Source organism: Prionailurus viverrinus, chromosome F1 (assembly GCF_022837055.1).
Source record: "Prionailurus viverrinus isolate Anna chromosome F1, UM_Priviv_1.0, whole genome shotgun sequence".
NCBI lineage: Eukaryota > Metazoa > Chordata > Mammalia > Carnivora > Felidae > Prionailurus > Prionailurus viverrinus.
This window is the reverse complement of record NC_062577.1, coordinates 45442257-45465351: the sequence shown is the minus strand read 5'-3', so window position 1 is coordinate 45465351 and position 23095 is coordinate 45442257.

Sequence of the window (23095 nt, the reverse complement as noted above, 5' to 3'; positions counted from 1 at the left end):
ACACACACAATGGAATACTACTTGGTGATGAAAAAGAATGAAATCTTGCCATTTGCAACAACAATGTGGATGGAACTGGAGTGTATTATGCTAAGTGAAATGTGTCAGTCAGAGACGGACAGATATCAAATGATTTCACTTGTATGTGGAGTTTGAGAAACTTAACAGATGACCATAGGGGAAGGGAAGGAAAAATAAGATAAAAACAGAGAGGGAGGCAAACCATAAGAGACTCTTAAATATAGAGAACAAACTGAGGGTTGATGGGGGTGGGGAGCTTGGGAGATGGGGAAAATGGGTGATGGGCATTGAGGAGGGCACTTGTTGAGATGAGCAGTGGGTGTTTATGTAAGTGATGAATCATGGGAATCCACCCCTGAAGCCAAGACTACTCTGCATGTTAGCTAACTTGACAATTAAAAAAAAAAAAAGTTAAACAGAGTTACCACAGGACCCAGAATTTCCATAGCTAAATATATATCCAAGAGAATTGAAAACACACTTCCATACAAAAATTTGTGCACTAATTACTATTTTTTTAAAAATTTTTTAACGCTTATTCATTTTTGAGAGACAGAGAGAGACAGAGTATGAGTGGGGGAGTGACAGAGAGAGAGGGAGACACAGAATCTGAAGCAGGATCCAGGCTCTGAGCTGTCAGCACAGAGCTGGATATGGGGCTTGAACCCATGAACTGTGAGATCATGACCTGAACTGAAGTGGAATGCTCAGTTAACTGAGCCACCCGGGCACCCCACTAATTAATATTAATACATATAATAGCCTTAAAGTGAAAATGACACAAATGTCCACCAACTGATAACTGGGTAAGCAAAATGTGATCTATCCATACAATGGAATATTATTTAACCATAAAAATGAATAAGGTACTGATACCTGCCACAAGGTGGAAGAACCTAGAAAACATGCTCAGTGAAAGAAGCCAGACACAGAAGGCTACATATTGTGTAATTCTATTTACATGAAATGTCCAGAATAGGTAAATCTATAGAGACAGAAAGCAGATTAATCATTGCCAGGGGCTGAGTAGTACAGTGGGAAGAATGGAAGTGACTGCTAACGAGCACAGGGTTTATTTTAGGGGTGATGGAAGTGTCCTGGAATTAGTGGTGATGGTTGAACAGCTTTGTGCATATGCTAAAGGACCTAACAACCATTGAATTACACTTTAAGTGGGTGAATTGTTTTGTATGTGAGTTATATCTTAATAACATTACTAAGATCATGAAAAAAAAAGTTAAGATGAATTTTGCATACCATAAAATTTGCCCTTAAAAATTAGTGTGAATTAGTATATTCACAATGTTGTGCAACCATTACCACTATCTAAATCTTGAGCATTTCCATCATCCCCAAAGGAAACTTCATATTCATTAGAAGTCACACCTCAGCTAGCACCTGAGTGACTCAGTCAGTTAAGCGTCCAACTCTTGGTTTCCGCTCATGATCTCACTGTTTCATGGTCTCAAGCCCCACATTGGGCTCTGCACTGTTAGAGGAGAGCCTGCTTGGGACTCTCTTTCCTTCTCTCTCTGCCCCTCCCCCACTCGCACTGTCTCTGTCTCTCTCAAAATAAACTTAAAAAAAATGCTGTTCACTTACTCATAAAAAAAAAAAAAAAGTCACACCCTAGTCCCTCTCCACTCCAACCCTTGGCAACCACTGATCTATTTTCTGACTGTATGGATTTGCATGCATTGGATATTTCATATGAATGGAATGATAGGATATGTAGCTTTTTGTGTCTGGCTTCTTTCACGCAGCCTACTATTTCAAGGTTCATCCATGCTGTAGCATGAATCAGTACCTTATTCTTTTCATGAGTGCATAATATTCCATTGTATAGATTTTTATTTGTTCACTCATCACTTGAACATTTGGCTTGTTTCTTCACTGTTTGCTATTATGAAGAATGCAGCTCTGAACATTTTATACAGGTTCTTGTATGTACTGATGTTTTTGCTTCTCTTGGGTATATACCTAGAGTGGAATTGCTATGTCATATGGTAACTCTATCTTAATCATTTGAGGAACTGCTAGACCATTTTCCAAAGTAGTTGTATCATTTTCTGTTCTCACTGACAATGTATGAAGTTTTTATTTCTCCATGTTATTACCAACACTTTTTAAAATAATTTTTAAAAAATTTTTTAAACATTTATTTATTTTTGAGACAGAGAGAGACAGAGCTTGAACAGGGGAGGGGTAGAGAGAGAGGGAGACACAGAATCTGAAACAGGCTCCAGTCTCTGAGCTGTCAGCACAGAGCCCGACGTGGGGCTTGAACTCACGGACCGTGAGATCATGACCTGAGCTGAAGTCAGACGCTTAACTGACCAAGCCACCCAGGCTCCCCTTAAATAATTTTTTTAATGTTTATTTATTTTTGAGAGAGAAAAACATACAGCATATGAGCAGGGGAGGGTCAGAGAGAGGGAGAATTTGAAGCAGGCTCCAGGCTCTGAGCTGTCAGGACACAGCCCCACGCAGGGCTTGAGTTCACTAACTGCAAGATCGTGACCTAAGCTGATGTTGGACGCTTAAGTGACTGAGGCACCCAAGTACCCCACCAACACTTGTTATTGTCTTTTTTCTTTAACTTTTTAAAATCTTTATTTATTTTTGAAAGACAGTATGTGAGCAGGGGAGAAGCAGAGAGAGAGGGAAACATAGAATGCAAAGCAGGCTCCAGGCTCTGAGCTGTCAGCACAGAGCCGGGTGGGGTGTGAGCTCACGAACTGTGAGATCATGACCTGAGCCCAAGTCGGATGCTCAACCGACTGAGCCACCCAGGCGCCCCCTTGTTGCTGTCTTTTTTAATTTAGGCAACCTACTAGGTATGAGGTGGTACCTCATTGTGGTTTTGATTTGTGTTTTTTTCATGCCTAATAATATTGAGCGGCTTTTCATGGTTTTTTGTTTGTTTGTTTGTATATCTTTTTTTATCTTATTTATTCAAAATGTCTAATAGATCCTTTGCCCATTTTTCAAATTAGTGTATTTGGGTTTTTTTGTGTTATAATTGTTCTTGATGTATTTTGGATACTGAACTATTATCAGATATGTGATTTGCAAATAGTTTCTCTCATTCTACAGGTTGTTCTTTTACTTTCTTTGAAGCACAAAAGTCTTTAGTTTTGATAAAGTCCAGTTTATCTTTTCCTTTTGTTTCTTGTGATTTTGCTGTCATATCTAAGAATTCATTGCCAAATCTAAAATCAGGAAGATTTACACTTACATATTTTTGAAAGTATTCTATAGGTTTCACTCTTATTTTGAGTTACTATTTTATCTATTTTGAGTTGCTTTTTGTATATGGTGTGAGTTAGGGGTCCAATTTCATTATTTTGCACATAGATTTCCAGTTGTTCTAGCCCCATTTGTTCAAAAGACTAATCGTTCCTCATTTAGTGGTCTTGGCACCCTTGTCAAAAATCAACTGGTCATAGATATGTGGATTTATTTCTAGACACCCAGGTCTATTCCACTGACCTACATGTTCATCCTTTTTTTCAGTACCACACAACAGATTACTGTTCTTCAGTAGTAAGATCTGAAGTCAGGAAGGTAAGTCTTCCTATTTTATTCTTTTTCAAGATTGTTTTTGGCTATTCAGGGTCCTTTTAGTTTCCATATGAATTTTAGGGTCAGTTTATTAATTTCTACAAAGAAGCAGCTGGGATTCTTACAGGAATTGTTTTGAATTTGTAGGCCAATTTGGGGATCATTGCCATTTTAACAATAGTGTCTTTCTGTCCACAAACATGGGTGTCTTTCCTTTATTTAGATCTTTTTTTTTCTTTCAACAATATTGTGTAGTGTTCTTAGTATAGGTAGTGCACTTTAAAAAATTTATTCATGAGTATTTTATTATTTGCAGTGCTGTTATAAATTAAATTATTTTCTTATATAGTTGATTTAAAAAAAATTTTTTTTATTTTTAGGGGACCTGGGTGGCTCAGTTGGTTAAGTGTTTGACTCTGGCTCATGATCTCACAGTTGGTGAATTCAAGCTCACATCAAGTTCTGCACTGTCAGTGCCCAGCCTGCTTGGGATTCTCTCTCTTGGCTTCTCTCTTTTCCCCTCCCCTACTTGTGCTCTCTCAAAATAAATTAATAAACTTTAAGAAAAAAAGAAAAAAAAGTTTTAGAGACAGAGTGACAGACAGACAGACTGAATGTTAAGCAGGCTCCATGCTCAGTGCATAGCCCAGCACGGGGCTGGATCCCATAACCATGGGATCATGACATGAGCTGAAATCAGGAGTCCAATGTTCAACCAACTGAGCCACCCAGGCACCCCCATAGTTGACTTTTCAATATTGATTTTGTATTTTGAAACCTTACTAAAGTCTTTTATTAATATTTTTCCCATTTTGGAAAAAAATCTAAAAATTCAATTTTTGAATGGATTTCCTGGGATTTTCTACATAAAAGATCATATTATTCACAAATAAAGATAATTTTATTTCTACTTTTCCAATCTGGATATCTTTTATTTCACTTTTTTGCCTAACTGCCCTCTACTCCAATGTTATAAGAAGTGTGTGAGGGGATATCCTTGTTCCTGAACTTGGGTGGAAATTTTTAGTTTTTCACCTTTAAGTATGATGTTAGCTTGATTTTTGTAGATACTTTATATTAGGTTAAGGTGGTTTCCTTTTATTCCTAGTTTGTTGAACATTTTTATCATTCAGGAGTGTTGTATTTTGTCAAATGCTTCTGCATTTATTGAGATCATCTTGTAATTTTTGTTCTTTATTCTATTAGTATGGTTTAATATGATAACTTTTCTGAGATAAATCTCATTTAGATATATTATATAAACTTCTCATATGTAGCTCCATGTTTTTAAAGTTTACTTATTTATTTTGAGAGAGAGAGAGATAGACAGCACGAGAAAGAGAGAGAATCCCAAGCAGGTTCCATGTGGAGTCTGATGTGGAGTTTGATCTCATGACCCCGAGATCATGACCTAAGCCAAAATCAAGAGGCTTAACCGACTGAGCCACCCAGGTGCCCCTCAATTTTTTTAAAATGTACTTTGTTGAGGAGATTAGCATCTATATTTATAGAGGGATATAAATATAGCATCTATATTTATAGGGGATTTTGGTCTGTAGTGATTTTCTTTCAATTTTCTTTTGATTTTTTTTTTTTTTCTGATTTTGGTATCAGAACACTAGCTTCACTGAATGAATGGAGAAGTGTTCCTTTATCTTCTACTCTTTTGAAAGAATTTAAGAAAGATTGATATTATTCTTCTTTAAACGTTTGATAGAATTCACCAGCAAAATCATCTCATCCTTTACTTTTATTTGTGGGAAGTTTTTGTTTATTAATTCAATCCCTTTACTTTTTTTAGGCATTTCAGACTTTCTGTATCTTCTGTTTTGGTAATTTGTCTATTTCTATGAATTTGTCCATTTCATCTCAGTTATCAAATTTGTTGGTGTAAAACTATTAATAGTACATTTTTTTATTTCTGTAAAATCAGTAATAAATGACTTCTTTTTCATTCTTGATTTTAGTAATTTGAATCTTTGTTTCTTTTTCTTGGTCATTCTAGCTACATATTTGTCAATTTTCTTTATCTTTTCAAATAGCCAACTTTTTGTTTTATTAATTTTCTGTATTATATCCCATTCTCTATTTTATTTATTTCTGCTATAATCATTATTATCTTCTCCTTTCTCCTTGCTTTGGATTTAATTTGTTCTTCTTTTTCTAGTTTTGTATGGTGGAAGTTTAGGTTATTTTCTGAGATCTTTCTTACTATTTAATATAGGACTTTACCACTACAAAATTCTTCCAACACTGCTTCAGCTCCATCCTGTATGTTTTAGGATGTTATATTTTCATTTTTTTTATCTGTATCAAAGTATTTTCTAATTTGTTTCCTAATTTCTTCTTTAGTTTATCTTCTTAAAGAAGTGTGTTTAATTTCCACATAATGTGAATTTTTCAAATGTCCTTTTCTTATTGATTCCTAATTTTATTGACTGTGGTCAGAGAATATACCTGTATGATTTTAATCCCCATACATCTATTGAGACTTGTTTTCTGGCCTAACATATGATCCAAAACGTTGGAGAATGTTTTATGTGTACTTGAGAAGAATGTCTATTCTGCTGTTGCTAGGTGGTATTATATAGGTGTCTATTAGATTTTGTTGGTTTATAGTGTTATTCAAGTCTTCTACTTCCTTATTGGTCTTCTATTTAGTTGTATATTATCTTTTATAAGCACTTATGGATTTAGTTTGCTAAACTTTGTTTAGAATTTTTGTATTTATTTCAGTCTAAAAATATGTGGTCCTGTGGATTTAAGTTGGTGACTGTATATGCAATGCTTTAGAGAGAAATTACTCATTATTCATGCTGGAAACTCAGGAGATGCCACTGACCTGGAACTATCTCATTTTCTTTTGAGGGTCTGCTCAGTATGTGAATCTTACAATTTACCGTTCTTCCCCTGACACAAGACTTATTTTTCAATAGCAGTGGTGAAAGAAACATCAACTTCAGGCAACCTTGCTGCATGGGCTGTGACTCAGACTCTTCTACTTCCTCTTCTGGACTTCCTCTGGACTGTAGTACAGGTTTTTGTTTTTGTAAAATGATGTCATTTGATACACTTCCCAGTGATATCTCAAAACAGTGTGTCCTTTCCAAGGTTTAGTTACTCTTTATGGAGGATTTTTCAGAGCACCTAGTCAGCCTAGGCCAAAAGTAGAAGATCTCATTTACTCTTTACCTGACTGAAATATAGATGTTGGCCTTCCCATCGAGAGGGTCTTTCTCTGCTATCTACTCTTAATTATTCTTATTGAAGACTAACTCCATTACTTATGTTCTTGATTTCATAACCTTGAGTCTCTTCTCTACTTTTTTCTATTTGTTATCCTTTCTCTTCAGTGTCTTCAACTTCTCCCCAACTGGTGGCTCCTTCCCCTCAGTTTATGAACATTCTTAGTGACTACCAATACCAGAAAACCAGGTAACACATTTCCCTTGACTTGTCCTTCTGTGCCACATCCTTTTCTTACCCTTCTGAGCCAATATTTTCATTAACCACTATGCTATCACTCTGTCTTCATGTCTCCCTTTGAATTTAAACTTCTTTAAAAAGTCAACACTGAGAACCTTCACTTCTCTACCTCCCATTCACTTCTTAACTCAAGGCAGTTTGGCATCTGCTCCCAACTGCCTTCACTAGGTGTTTCCAATGTAACCAATTGCTTTCTAGTTTCTATAGTGAAAAATTAGTAGTTTTTATCTCACTTGATCTTTCTGTAGCACTTACCATTGCTGGTCACTCCTTCCTGAAAGCTTGGACTTCTCTTGGATTTGGTGATACCACTTTCTACTGGTTTTCCTGGATTTTCTCTGATCTCTTCTACTTGGTAGCTTCTTTTGCCCACCTCTTGAAATATTGATTTTCCCCAATTTTTTGACCTTGGTGCTCTTTCATCCATAAACACTTATACACTGATGATCCTAAATCTATTTTGTCATATCATCTTCCTTTCCTAAACTCGAAGACCAGCATATCTAACTCTGCCAACCATAGTCTCTTGGTTATTCCATGAGTATCTCTTTCCATACTTGCCCCAAACTAAACTTATTTGTTCAGTAAATAGTATCCACTAGGTTCCCAAGATATATATATATTCCTACATTCATGGAGCTTATGGTCATCACCTGGTTACACAAAGAAGCTTTCTCTTTGTTCTGTCTTTCTTTTTTTTTAAAAAAAAATTTTTTTTTCAACGTTTATTTATTTTTGGGACAGAGAGAGACAGAGCATGAACGGGGGAGGGGCAGAGAGAGAGGGAGACACAGAATGGGAAACAGGCTCCAGGCTCTGAGCCATCAGCCCAGAGCCTGACGCGGGGCTTGAACTCACGGACCGCGAGATCGTGACCTGGCTGAAGTCGGACGCTTAACCGACTGCGCCACCCAGGCGCCCCATGTTCTGTCTTTCTTTTGTCAGAGAGATGAATCACTATTATCCCTCCGTTCAATTAAACCATAATAACGTAGGCATTTCCTTAGACCACATATTCTGTCTAAACTCCTAATTCTAATTTGACTGAAGTCCTGTCATTTCTACTTCCTCTTGGATTTCCCCCCTGCTCCTATTCACTATATCATTGCTGTGATTCAGATCCTTAGAGATTCTTACTGCAATGAAAATAGCACCTCCTAATTAGTTTTCCTTTTTTTCTCACCCCTCCTTTGCAATACTTTGCATTACTATAATTCTAACACTATGACTTACTTCAAACTCTTTAGAGGTTTATTGTTGCTTTTGATTGGTACACAATTTTCATTCCTTTCTTGGTTGCTATTGTCTTCCTCCAGTCTTATCTTTCACTTTCCTAGCATATTGCCTCTTGTGTAGGAAACAAGTTTATTGAGGAATTAAAACTTGTTGAAGTATATATATGAATTCTTAGATTTTTTCTTACAACCCACCCTGTAAGGTTACCTTTTTCCATTGGATAATCATTCTTCTAAAGTTTTATTATTGTTCCACAACTTTCTGGTCATCTTTATTAGAGAAGCCCAACCCTTCAGTACCTAAGAATCGGTCTGGCCTATTTAAAATCCTTTTGCCTCAAAATCAGTTCAGAGGTTGCTGCAAACTCTCACTTCATGTCAGCTGGAGAAAGGTGTGGTCTGGCTCTAAGATATCTCATTTTTATATCTCTTCTAAGCACTAGTGTGAAAGTAGGAGTTTGGAGTGGGGAAGAGGGATGGAGAAGCAGAGGGTAATCTGATTTAGTTTGCTGTTGACCTTTGCTGATATGGTTTCCATGTAGATTTTGCATGGCCCCTCTGTCTCTGAGCAACTCCCCTAGAGGAGCAGCCGTGTCTTATTCTGATACTCCCAACATTACTTTCTCTAGGTTGGGAATACCATTGCTTGGTCTTATGCCTGCCTGAGTGGCTTTATGGCTCTGTCCATACATTAATTTCTACATTTCTTCATGTGGAGTTACCAAACTCCCAAAGTCCTCTTTCATACCCTCCCAATTTTGTAAAGTGTTGCTCCCTGAATCCTCAGAGACATATTATAATACTGTTCCTTCAGGCTCTCCCAACATGGACTACTCCAGCAAACCTACTGCCTCCAGAAAAATCTAAACCAGAATTCAGCATTCATCTTTTTGTTCAAGCACTTTGCCAAATTTGAGAGAACTTAGGGCAAGCAGCGCTTTCTTCCTTTCAGTGGTATACAGCGGCTGAATAGGGCATCAGTACCTAGACTCATAGGACCCTCTCCCAAGATCTGTCTCACAATGTGAGTGATGTTACCTGAGTGATCCAGAAATGGAGGAATACATTTAAATATGACTGGAGATGGACGGTGGTGATGGTTGCAGAACAGTATGAATGTACTTAATGCCCCAGAACGGTACTTTCTACATTCTAACTTTGGTTAGAATGTAAGTTCTATATTATGTATATTTTGCTACATGAAAGAAAAAACATTTACATATGAAACACCAAAGTGATTGGTGGGAGAGGAAGTTCAGCAGGCTTCTACTTGATGAGGGAGATGCCAGTTTTCATTTTTTACAGGTGCTCTGATTGGGTTCTCTTGGAGCTCTCTTAGCTTGGTGTAAGAGAATGCATCTCCCTTCCCTCTCCAGTTGAGAAGGAAGGAAAGCGTAGCCTTTCTTAACAGGCACTGCATGCCCTAAAAGGCTGTTGACTAATTTTTCCCCAGGCTTACTTTTATATTGCTGGGAATTAAGAATGTTTGTTTTTTGGTTGGGGCTGTTATCCGATGCTTCTCAGTAATTCCTGCAGGAATATGAGTAGCCCATCTACTAGGGCTGGGGTCTATATAGAATGTGAAGTAGTTAGTATTTGCTTTGGACATTAACCTCAATTCCAAAAGAAGATAACCTCACTTGACATTCTCTTACACAAATTTGTACTGATATGTCAAAGTATAAAATGAAAAATGCTATAACAGAAGTTAAGAGAGAATAGACAGAAATTTAAGGATTTCTCATATTGCTTTGCCCTTTTAGATAAACATTTCATGTCTTTATTTAGAAATGAGAAGGATAGGGAAGATATACCCCCACAAAAGACATGTTTGGGGTTCTGATTATGTATGTTTGTTTCCCTTTCATATCTGCCTGCATTCCATATGTAATTGACCTAAGGTCCCAGGAGGCAGAGTAGGGATCTAACCCCAGTAAGTGAGGCTCAGCTTCAGATGTTGGAAATAGGGCAGAGATTCTACTATGACATTCGTGGATGTGCCCCCTCTTTCATTATGCCTTGGTGCCTTTGCTCTTGCAAATGTAGGGTTCCAAGATAGACCACTTAGACTGAAATCAAAGTAATTCTATAGTAAATGGATAGAGCAGGTAAGGTCCTAAGACACCTAACTTTGGTCCCCATGGATGTTCAACTGACTCTCAATCTTTATTTATCAATTTGGGGAAGTGGCCAGGATCCTGTTTGAATCTTAGGTGGTTCAACAGCATATGGATGCTCTCCTCTACAGCTTTAGATTAGGGATGTTCTTGATTGTGAAAAATGAAAAGACAAGCAATAGACATGAAGAATTCCATGGATCATGATGAGAAGCTATAAGTGCAGCCATTGCCTTAAAGCACCATGAACTTCTTAAGCCTCACTGTGCTTCATTCTGCTGAAACTCCAGCATGACTCAAGTTTGACCATTTGGAAAACGTAGCTATTAAGAATTTTGCATGTGCTATGCCAGCTGTATGTCATTTTTAGAATATGGCTTTAGTTCTCTATTTTGAGCAGGCATTTTATTCAGTTTCCAGTTGGTCAGCATTACTAAGAGACACTCAATTCATCAGAGGTTACTTACAGGGCAAGCTCAGTGGGAAAGGGAGATGCAGTGATTCTAAAGCATTATGAATGCAGTCCTTTCAAAGGGAAGTGGCTTAGTTTTAACTTGAGATGCTGCTACCATGTTCTGCTAGACAGCAGCTGCCATTCCATAGTTCAGTTTGCTTTTTTCATTTTACTAAGGAATTCTCAAAGTCTTGTGAGTTATTTCAGAGATGTTTGGAATGATATTCTTTATTATTCTAGGAACTTGTTTGATAAAAACAGTTGTGTATTCTAATGAAAGATACTAGGTCCAAAGTGGATAAACCTTTCAGCAAGGGCAACATAACTTATAGCAAAAGCAACATTTTTCTCCTGTTATCTCAGATGCTCGTTTTTAACTCTCAGAATGATCTATACTCACACTTTTAGACTAAAGCTGAATTTGATAAAAATGAGTTTCTTTTTTATGCTCCTTTTTTTTGACATAAAGTTTTCATAGAGTGAAAATGCATATATCTTAAGCATATGAAAAATTTAATGAGTTCTGCTTAATGTACATTCCTGTTGAGCCATCATTGCAATGAAGATATAGACTATTTCCATCACCCTGGAAAGTTTCCTTACTTTTACTTCTATTCTCTTGACCCCCTATAGGCAAACATTGTTCTTTTTGTCAACATAGATTAGTTTTGCCTGTCCTAGAACATCATGTAAATAAAGTCATGTATGTGTATTTTCTATGTCTGGCTTTTTTTCACCTACTATAATATTTTTGAGGTTTGTCCTTATTGTTACATATATCAGTAGTTCTCTGAGCTTGTGTACCTGTAGGTTAATTTTTTTCACCCAAGTGGGAAATTTCAGCCATTATTCTTTGAGTGTTTTTGTTTGTTTGTTTGTTTTCCATCTCATTCTTTGTCCTCTCTTTTTGGGACTTGGATTCTGTGATTAGACTGTTTGGTATTGTCATTAATGTCACGGAAGTTTTGCTCAGTTTTTCCAATTCTCTTTTTCTCTTTTCCTCAGAAGAGATTTCTATTGATATTTCCTCAAGTTCACTATCTTATATACTTTAATCTGCTCTTACATTCATCCAGTAAAATTTTATTTCAGGTATTATAATTTTCAGTTCTAGAATTTTTATTTGGCTTTTTTTTCATTGTTTCTATTTCTCTGTGGGATTATTATGATCTAGTTTTTACTTTAAGTCCTTAAACACATGATGATGATAGGAAAATATAGGATAAAACAGGGAGAGAAGGAAGGATTAGGACCTGATGTCCCTGGGTGGGGAAAAATACCTATTTTGGAACAATGTTGGGAGTGTCTGACCACAGCAAACCCCCTCAGGTGTAAGGTTCCTCTTAAGAATGTAACAGACCCCACTTATGCTCCCTCAGATTTCCCTCATGAATTTGACAAAAGACCTAAGTATGGCCATAGGCCATCCCTCATACAATGGAAATGAGCCAATCAAGAATGGACAACCCAGCACCTAGAGTTATCAAGCCAATAAGGGTAGAACCCAAGAAGGGACAAGGGGGAAGAGGAGGGGAAGGGCTGACCAGAACCTTATAAAACAAGGACCCTTGCCAATAGTCCTCAGGCATTCATTTTTGAATGTCCCCTCTGTAAAGAGAACTTTTCTACTATTCTTCCTTTCTAATCTTATACTCTAATAAACTTTGCCTGTTGCTCATTTTGTGTCCACTTCTTCATTCTTCAAAGTGGTGAGACAATGAATCCCCAGTATTGAAGTCAAAAAAATCCTGCAACATTATCATAACCTCTTTAAAGTATTACTATGCTAATTCTAACACATGAGCTACCTCAGGGACTGTTTCTATTGATGATGTGGGGTTTTTTTCTTGATTATGGGTCACCTTTACCCATTTTTTAAAATGTATGGTAATTTTTGATTATATTTTGTATATATATATATATATTTTGTATATATTTTATTTATATATATAATATATATTTTGTATATATATACACAATACTCTACATAATGCATATTTATATATATATGTAAAATATATATATTTTACATATATATATATATATATATATATATATATATATAAAACACTCTACATAATGCACTATAGAGACATTAGACGCTATTATCTTCCTCTCATGAGTGTTGGTTGTTTGGTCTAGTGGTTCAGTTGCTGGTTTGTCACCTTGATCTTAGGTATGCTTGGTTTGTTATAACATATCTCTGGTGTTAAAAACAAACAAAAATTCACCCGAGTAAACTTAAAGATCTAATTGGTTTTATTTAAGAATTCATGAATTAGGCAGCATCCTATCTGGCAAATACAAGGGAGTTCCAAGGAGTTGTACAAAATCAAAGGCTTTTGTAGGCAGAAACAGGGCAGGACTAGTAACTTATTAGCTAAAGAAAAGAAAGTATTGTTATGGGCAAGGTCCCTTGGTGGGGGGGGGAAGCAGGGGGGTCTTATCATGCAGATTACCTCATACTTGCTGATCAGGAAATTCCAGACTGATTAGTTTAAAATTCTACCCTTAGGAGGGGCTAAAACTACAATTAGGTTAGGTATTAAGTCTTGGTGGGGCTTAACATGTAGGTGACTCCATTTTGAAGCTGTTCTTTTTAACACTGAAAAGCCTTAATATCTCTTAAGGCCCTCTAATTTTGTAAGATTGGACTCTAAACTTTGTTTCCCCAAGAGGTGTGCAGTGAATAATTTTTTTGCAATTTCAGACTTCTAGCAGTTCTGATCTCTTCGAATTGTTCTTGATTATTGGTTCAGAGTTAGCCAAGAATTTTAAGAGAATTTATATGTAGATTTTAGGGGCTTTTGCCTTGTTTGTTTTGGATTCCCCCATCAAATACCAACTACTTTGGGATCCATGAATGCTACTAACTGACTTCTTATTATACTGTCTTTTTGCTTGAGTTTTCTCCACCCTGCATCAAATGTGGACTAGAAGTGCCCCCAGGGGAAAAGCCATGAAAATGTGCACCTCACCCAATGAATGTGGTTTAATTGCTCTTAAGGATCTAAAATCTACAGTTTCTGCCTGCTTATGATTGCTCTCTGGTGTCTTCAATAGGTGTTTTATTTTATTTTATTTTTTAAAATTTATTTTGTTTAGAGTTAAAAAAATTTTGTTTTTGAATATTTATTTATTTAAAAAAATTTTTAATGTTTATTTTACTTTTGAGAGAGAGAGAGGGAGAGAGACAGAGTGTGAGCAAGAGAGGGTCACAGAGAGAGAGAGAGGGAGACACAGAATCTGAAGCGGGCTCCAGGCTCTGAGCTATCAGCACAGAGCCTGATGTGGGGCTTGAACTCATGAACAGTGAGATCAGACCTGAGCCGAAGTCGGACGCTTAACCGACTGAGCCACCCAGGCGCCCCTTGAATATTTATTTTTGAGAGAGAGAGACAGAGTGTGAGCAGGGGAGAGGCATAGTGAGAGGGAGACACAGACCTCCAGGCTTTGAGCTGTCTGCACAGAGCCTGATGTGGGGCTCAAACCCACAGACTGTGAGATCATGACCTGATCCAAAGTTGGACCCTTAACCAACTGAGTCACCCAGGCGCCCCATATTTTGTTGAGAGTTATGATTATTATCTTTCAGGGGCTTAGTCAAAATAAACTACTTCTCCATTACTAAAACTTGACTTCAGAATGAGTTTCAAACTAAACGTTTTGTATTGTAAAAATAACAAAGTATGAAATTTGAGAAGTGATTAGATAAATATTTACAAATATGTTTTCCTTTCTCTCTGGTCTCATTTTGTTTTCTTTCCCTGGAGATTATGTTTAATACTTGTTTTTCTGCATGCCTCAGCATTTTGAGCCTGAAGCATTTTCTTCCTCTCTCCTTCCCAACCTTTACTTAGTACTTTTCCTGATCACAGTACTACGTTGTGATAATTAACTTACTTATTTATATACCCCTTTGGCTATGGCGGGCATGAGGGCTTTACCTTGTCTATATCTGGCTCATTAGTTGGCACTTAGTAGGCACTGAACATACAAATATATTGATAAATGAATAAATGAATGGAATAATTAAACAAAATAATATACTTGAAGTGGAAATTTGAAACTGAGATTTTCATGAAACTTCCATTTTTACAGAGATCTTTGATTTTCCTATACTGAATTTTGTCACAAGTGATCAGTATTTTGGGTTTAGTCATTTTAACACTAATAAAATATTTACATTGAAAAATATTTGTAATTTTATGCAACTGAAAGGCAGAAGAAGGCTCTAGGTCACTGATTCCAGCAGCCACAAGGTCAGAGGCAGGTCAATAGGGAAGAGGAAGATTAAATCTTGAACTCATCGGCTCTAATTTCTCACAAACCATAACTCAGGATAAGACTCCAGAAGTATTAATGCACTAACGCATTTCAGAAGAGTGAGTGACAGTGGTTTTATGTCACTTTATGTCACATAGGTTAAACTTTAATGTATGATGAAAGCTCCATTTTGCCAAGTAAGAGAACCTGGACCAATTTATAAAGAACATTCTAGTAAAATAACATAAAAAGCTAATGTTAATAAATGGTCTGCTTTTTCTTTTTGAAATAAAGGTGACTGAGATAGTGAAAACAAATTTTAGGACAAGCTCTGGAACTTTGTGCTCATCCATAGACTGAATGGGATTGAATTTAATTGTTTTGCATTCTTAAATTTTCTTGTAACATTAACTAATAAACCTATTTATTCCTTCATTTATTCCTTTATGCACATTATATATATATATACTACATGCTAAGTGTGGTGTTAAGTGTTAGTTACATACACGTGAATAAGACAGTCCCTGCCAGGGTGGCTGGATGGCTCAGTCAGTAAAGCAACTGACTCTTGATATTGGCTCAGGTTGTGGTCTTGCTGTCCTGAAATTGAGCCCCACATCTGGCTCCTTGCTGAGCATGGATCCTGCTTGAGATTCTCTCTCCCTCTCTTTCTTCCCCTCCCCTGCTCACTCTCTCTCAAAATTAATAAATAAACATTAAAAAAAAAAAAAAGAAATAGTCCCACCCCACAAAATGTCACAGAAATCTGTAATTCGCTCTGAAAGATGTAAAAATGACATATAAACTATAAAAATCCTAGGGAAGAATGTTTAAGTTTGCTCGAAAAATAATAGGGAGTGTACCTGGGAGGAAGTGACTTGTGAATTAGAACATAGAAACAAGGTCAAAGACTTTAAAAAATATATCAGATAATGAAGTTGCAGCTATAAAAAAGAAATGGAGAGAAGAGTAGAAGGCAAAGAACACAGCTAATGTCTTAGAAGATAAGATGGTGATAAGGCAAATGTAAATATAAATCAACTTCCTGAAATTAAAGTCCTTCGGTGATTATTGCTGTCGAGTGCAATGTATGGCTTTGGGCAATTGTGTATCAATTTATGGTAGTGTTATTTAACTCTTTCTTAGTACCAACCACTTAAAGATTAGTATTAACCAACCTATGCTATGCAGCTATGCTTCTGGATACAACTACAAATTTAAAGAATTTCGTTGTGGACATGTTTTACTTGGCCAGCACAACCATTTAAAAAATTCTTTTTAAGTTCGAATGTACTTACCAGTTTGCAACAACTTCCACATGTCTTTATTGCTCTGTGTGTGTACTTCACACACTTAGGTTTTCTTGCTGCCCCTAAAGGTATTTTAGTGTGCAGTCCTCAGTCTGGAGACTGGTTTTATGGTCATTTGAAAACTCTTCCCAGTATAAGACACAGTATGAATAAACAATTGGATTAAAGTTGATTTCAGAAGTTGTGCTGTTTTGTGTTATTATGTTTGAGTCTGAGAAAATTCTGTTACTTTGGACAGTATAATAAACAGTATTTGTTTTAATGGATGGATTATTGGGCATTAGTCCAATTATCCAGCAGCAGAAGGGTTTAAATTACAGGGGTCTAGAAATTAGCTGGGACACATGCCTCAGCAGTGACTTCAGGAATGCAGTTACTGAAGTCGGCAAAGAAATTGTTGTATTGCACAGTATCACGCTTGTAGAAGGGAAAACAGTGATAATAAAACAACAATAACACAACAGAGTTGTTTCAGGGAAGCTGTTATCCTTGATAGAAGCAGAACAAAAAGCCCTCTGAGATTTAAGTAAGGGAGATCTAGGAACAGAATCTCCAGAGGGGCAGTGGTTGTGATTTCAATAGACCCCAGTGCTCTTTCCCAGAATTGTACCACTCCCTTGATTTCTGTCATTTTGTCTTTTGCACTGAGGACCAACCTCAGCCCCTATGGCTGTGCTTCTCTCTCCCTAGGAAACTCTAGCCCCCATTTATATGGAAATCCTTTGTGTTTTTTCCTTCAACACACGGGAGACACAAAGAAGCATTAACAAATATGTCTTTTACATGGTAAGATATATATATATATATATATATATATATATATATATATATATATATTTATAAAACTTAAACAGAGAAGACTTTATTTTATTTTTTTGAGGTTGTATGTTTTTTCCTATTTATTTATTTATTTATTTATTTATTTATTTATTTATTTATTTTTAAATTTACATCCAAGTTAGTTAGCATATAGTATAATAATGATTTCGGGAATAGATTCCAGTGATTCATCTCCTATGTATAATACCCAGTGCTTATCTCAACAAGTGTCCTCCTTAATGCCCCTTATCCATTTAGCCCATCCCCCTACCCACAACCCCTCCAGTAACTCTGTTCTCTGTATTTAAGAGTCTCTTATGTTTTGTCCCCCTCCTTTCTTTTATATTATTTTTGCTTCCCATCTGTTTGTATCTTAAATTCCTCATATGAGCAAAGTCATATGATATCTTTCTCTGACTAATTTCGCTTAGCATAATACCCTCTAGTTCCATCCACATAGTTGCAAATGGCAATATTTCATTCTTTTTGATTGCCGAGTAATACTCCAGTGTGTGTGTGTGTGTGTGTGTGTGTGTGTGTGTGTGTGTGTGTGTGTACACACCATATCTTCTTTATTCATTCATCTGTTGATGGACATTTGGGCTCTTTCCATACTTTGGCTATTGTTGATAGCATTGCTATAAACATTGGGGTACATGTGCTCCTTTGAAACAGCACACATGTATCCCTTGGATAAATACCTGGTAGTGCAATTGTTGGGTCGTAGAGTAGATTTATTTTTAACTTTTGAGGAGCCTCCATACTGTTTTCCAGAGTGGCTGTACTCTGCATTCCCAACAGGGAAGACTTTAAAAATATTTTTTATTTAAAAATTTTCAGCATAGTTCTTGATTCTCAGATAGCTACAGTGTTGCCTCCAAGGTCTCATGCACTCCTCTTGGTGCCTTCTATGGCTCCCCTCTTTACCTACACCTTTATCAGTGCCCTACTAGGGCACTTCCTGAGGACCAGTCACTTTGTTGTACTGACACCCAAGAGCTTTTCTAATGACCCATCTGCTTGTGATCTAGACTATTGCAAAAGACTTTGTTTTAAATCATGAAGTCTATTTCCTTGTAGCCTTGGGACCATTCACTCTATTTTGACATATGAGAGACAGCCTTCTCTTTCAGTAGATTTGCAGCCCTATTGATAATTGATACTTCTATCCGTTGATGATGGAGCTTCTTAGGCTTGGATGATCAGCCACACCTATTTGTGAAGCTTTCTAAGATTTACTCATAGAATACGAGACGGATAGGATTTTACTTATTTCAATCCTACTGTGGTTCCTAATCATACATTAGAGTCTGGTACAGTTGCCTGTGTTGTGTTGTCGTTACTATAGTCCATTTGATAGTGGTTGGTCTGCCAAAATGGTAGTGCCCATATAAAAAAAGGTCTGGATTGGTCATATGAAATTACCACCAAAGCAATAGAAGGGAGGTATTCCACCTATAAACCATTTTTGAAACTGCTAGCACCTGATGGACTTTCTTATTCCTCCAGATGCTGCTGGTGATCCCAAGCACTGATATGTTAATGTTGTGTGTGTGTATACCCATTGTGTGTATTCAGGGAACAACTAGTAGCTAAATAAATTGTTATACTGAAAACTGATGAACAGTATTTGTTAGTATCCTTGCCTACCGCATGTCCCATTATAAATGTGGCCAATAAACTACATAACATCTGTTTCTAATGAGACTTATTTTTTAGTAAATATAACATGAAATTTACATTCAAATAAATATTGTATTCACTGAAAAAGAATTCTGATGTTGCTGCCTTTACTTAAAATGTCTTAAAATCTTCTTTATAGAAATTACCTTTAGAAGTTTTAGCAAATTCTTTTGCATATTCTCAATAGTGACAATTTTTTTTTTTATCATTTCTTGGTGAGTTTGATTTTTGGAACTAGCCAAGAGTTATTTGTTGTGAACTATGGTAAATAAAGTGGCTGATAATGTTAGGTATTATAGTTTTGCAGAAGGAAATAAAACTGAATGTGATGGTAAATAATGAGGTTTTTGTTTTGTTTTGTTTCGTGGCTCAAGCTGACTTCCTCAGATCTTTGTCGTCTCATCTACATAGCTGAAGAAGGAATGGTTGTGTGAATATCAATATGGTATTGATAAATGCCTGAAAAGCCTCTGACAATGTGTTTTCCAACCAGAAGGTTTGAACTTGAAACTCTCTCACAAAAAGTGAGTAAAACCTCTTTTCTCTCCAAGAGACTTTACTGTAACTACTACCATGAGACATTTTGTGAAAAGTGGGATAATGTTTTTTCCCTCACTTTTGTATTTTCCACATCTCGTATTCTGCATGGCACATAGTGGTGTATTCAGTAAATATTTGTTGAATTAACAAAATGTAAACATGTTAACTTTTCTCTCCAATAAGCATTAGCACTACTGTTGGTGAAAGCAGTATTAACAAGATAACTTTTAGATAATTATAAATTGTAAATGACATGTGACTAAGTTTCTACTGTCAAATATAGATTATTTTTGCTTATATTAATATATTTTAAAAGATAATAAAAGTTGTCTCATAGTGGTCATCTAAGTAAGATATTTAGATTTTGTTATGATCTAGTGATATAGGGCAAGTATTCATAAGAACTATGATTTCTAACAATACTCTTATTTCTCTACTGAGTAAGCAGGATGATCCTGCCAAAAGTTAGTTAGAACTGGTCATTCTTGACATGGTATATATACACAATGGAATATTACCCAGCCATAAAAAAAATGAAATTTTGCCATTTGCAACAATGTGGATAGAGCAAGAGTCTATTATGTTAAGTGAAATAAGTCAGAGAAAGACAAATGCCATAAGTGGAAATTAAGAAACACAAATCAGATGAACATATGGGAGTGGGGGAAAAAGAGAGAGAGAGAGAAACAAGCCATACGAGACTCTAAAAGATAGAGAACAAATTGGGATACCTGAATGGCTCAGTCAGTTAAACGTCTGACTCTTGATTTCCGCTCTGGGCATGATCTTGTGGTTTGTGGGTAGGTGGGATCAAGCCCTGTGTAAGGATCCACACTGAGCGTGGAGCCTGCTTAAGATTCTCTCTCTTTTTCAGTCTCTCAAAATAAATAAATAAATAAACAACAGCAACAACAACAAAGAGAACAAACTGAGGGTAGATGGAGGGAGATGGTTGGGGGGGGGGTGGGCTAGATGGTTAATGGGTATTAGGGAGGGCACTTGTTATGATGAAGACTGTGTTGTATATAAATGATGATACACTGAATTCTACTCCTGAAACCAATATTGCACTGTGTGTTAACCAACTCGAATTTAAATAAGAATTTGAAAAGAAAAGAAAAAAAAAGGAACCGGTCGTTCTTTGCCCCAAAGCCTCTACTGGCTCCACATATACTAAGATGGGCTCCCTTCAAGGAACCTTGGCCTGGCATTTCCCATTGCCCACATCCACTTTTGCAGATATCGGCACAACCAGGTTGTTTGTTGTCTGCCAGTTTTAACTATAAACTATGGATTCTGGAAAATAGTTTTTCTAATTGTCTCATTGATCTTATGAGTTTTTCAGGAAAAATTAGGCTCAATATTGCAGTAAAATTATTTGAAACAAAATTAAGGTAAATAAAAAATCAAAAACTCAGAAATGGTATTAACAGGTAGATAATTCTATTAGAAGTCATCATAGGTAGATTGAAAAGCCTGTCTTCACTGTAGGATTTTACCTCTTTTCAAGTAAAGGGAAGTAGTTGCAGAAACATGATTTTCTAATCTATTTAGTGTTGGTTGATTATTGAACATCTTGGCTTCTAAGTATGCTAATATTATGAAGTGACAGATTAATGGTCCTTCAATTTTATTGCCACATCTCTTTACCTTGCTGTCAATTAGGTATGTATTCTATTTCATATTCCTACAGCCACATTTGACTAATAAAATGTCTTCTAAGAGTGATGATTTGGTGTTATTTTAAGGCTGGTATACTTAGCCCAGAAGTAAATAAAAGAACATTGCCATTTTAGGAGATATACCTGAAAAACGAGAAATACAGAGATGTTTGTCAAAGGACAAATATTTAGTAGAACGAAAATTTTTATTTTCTCATTGCATCTGGGAGTATTAAACAATATATTAGAGGATATATTGTAGAGACTATATCTTGCCTGTTTTTAACGGAAATATAATCTTGAAAATGAAAATACTGGTGTATACCCTTAAGTGTAAATTTTACTTTAAGAAGATACATGATGTTAGTTAAGTGGGATATTATTAGAGTTTTATAAACTCTTTTGTTATCATTCCATTTCCATCAAGTTATGCAAAGAGTTTCTATTATAATGATCAAAATCTGATTCTGATTTTTTTTAATCCATATCTCTAATTTGGGTTATCTATGGGAAACCTGTTCCCAAGAGGGGATGTGTTGCAATGAAGTTTTATAAGGGAAAATTTAGTGCTGGAAATTGGAATAGGAGCTGTATCACTACCCTTTAATTTTGACCATAAAGATCATTTTCAGTAACTTTGTTTTGAGAGTTAAACTGTATTTTGTATTTTAGGCAGACTGGTGATTTGTTGCTGGTGTTTTATCAGGAGTGAGATTTGTAGAGGATTAGTAAGGTTAGAGGAGTTTTATTTTTTAATTCATTGCATAGAATACATAGCACTGAGATAAAAGGTGGTTTGCAACTGCACTTTGGAAGACAATAGTCATTTATTAGGCTTTTTTTTTTATTTGAACTTTTTTGTTATAACATTATTGCCACAAATCAAATAGGAAATCTCACAGTAAAGCTTTCTTTGTTATAGTCTTCAGAATATTACTCTTCTATTTTAAGCTTACACTAAAAATGTGATTTCAGAGTCCCAATATTCCAATACTTGACTATATCGTTCTTTCTGAAGTAGATAAAATGTTAGGATCAGATTTGTATCAGCTTCCATGTTATTAGTTTTCCTCTCACTTTCTTCTTTGGCTTTGGAAAAACAGCTGCCAAAGTTGGTTTGAGACCTTTTATGACTTCTCTCACTCAACAGATTCAACTATTTTAGTGTTGACCTTTGTCCTTCTCTCAGGGATAGAGATAACTTGATACCACTAGTCACGGAGAAGGAAATTGAACATCAAGGATCAAGAGAAGTAAACTAGAGAGAAGCAATATCAGTGACTTTTAAGGCAAAAAAGAATGGAAATTCCCTCTGGGTATTTTCACATAGAATCAGGTTATAGAAGCAGATAAAAATATTTTATTATTTTCGTAGTTGTTTTTTTTTTTTTTTTTGTCTAGAAGCGTAAAAGGAGCTGAAGAGATGGATAGTCATAAAGTCTTACTTGAAAAAAAGAACTCTGATAATCTTGTTAGGCTGAATTTAGATTGTTACCAAATGTCTTTTTTCGTTTCACCTCTTTTACTTGTGAATATATTTCTAATTTCTTTCTGAATTTTGAGCATCTGTGTTTCACCTGAAAGCCCATGCCAGATAACTGAACAGATTGCTCGTTCTTTTATGGCCAAAACATTAATCCTTCTTCCACCACCCCCCCCCCCAATATATATGCCAATAATTAATGTATATTCACATAAAAGGAACATAATTATAATAAAATCATCACATCCCATGTGTTACCACTGAGATTTATTTTTACATGACATTTATCACTATCTGGTATGTTCTTGTTTATTTGTTTGCTTATTGTTTATGTTTTCCCATTAGATGGTAACTTTTATGAGAGGGAACATTCATTTTATAAACCTATATTCCTGTTACCTAGAGAGTGACAGACACACAGCAGATGTTAAATGTTGGTTGAATAAATGGATAAAT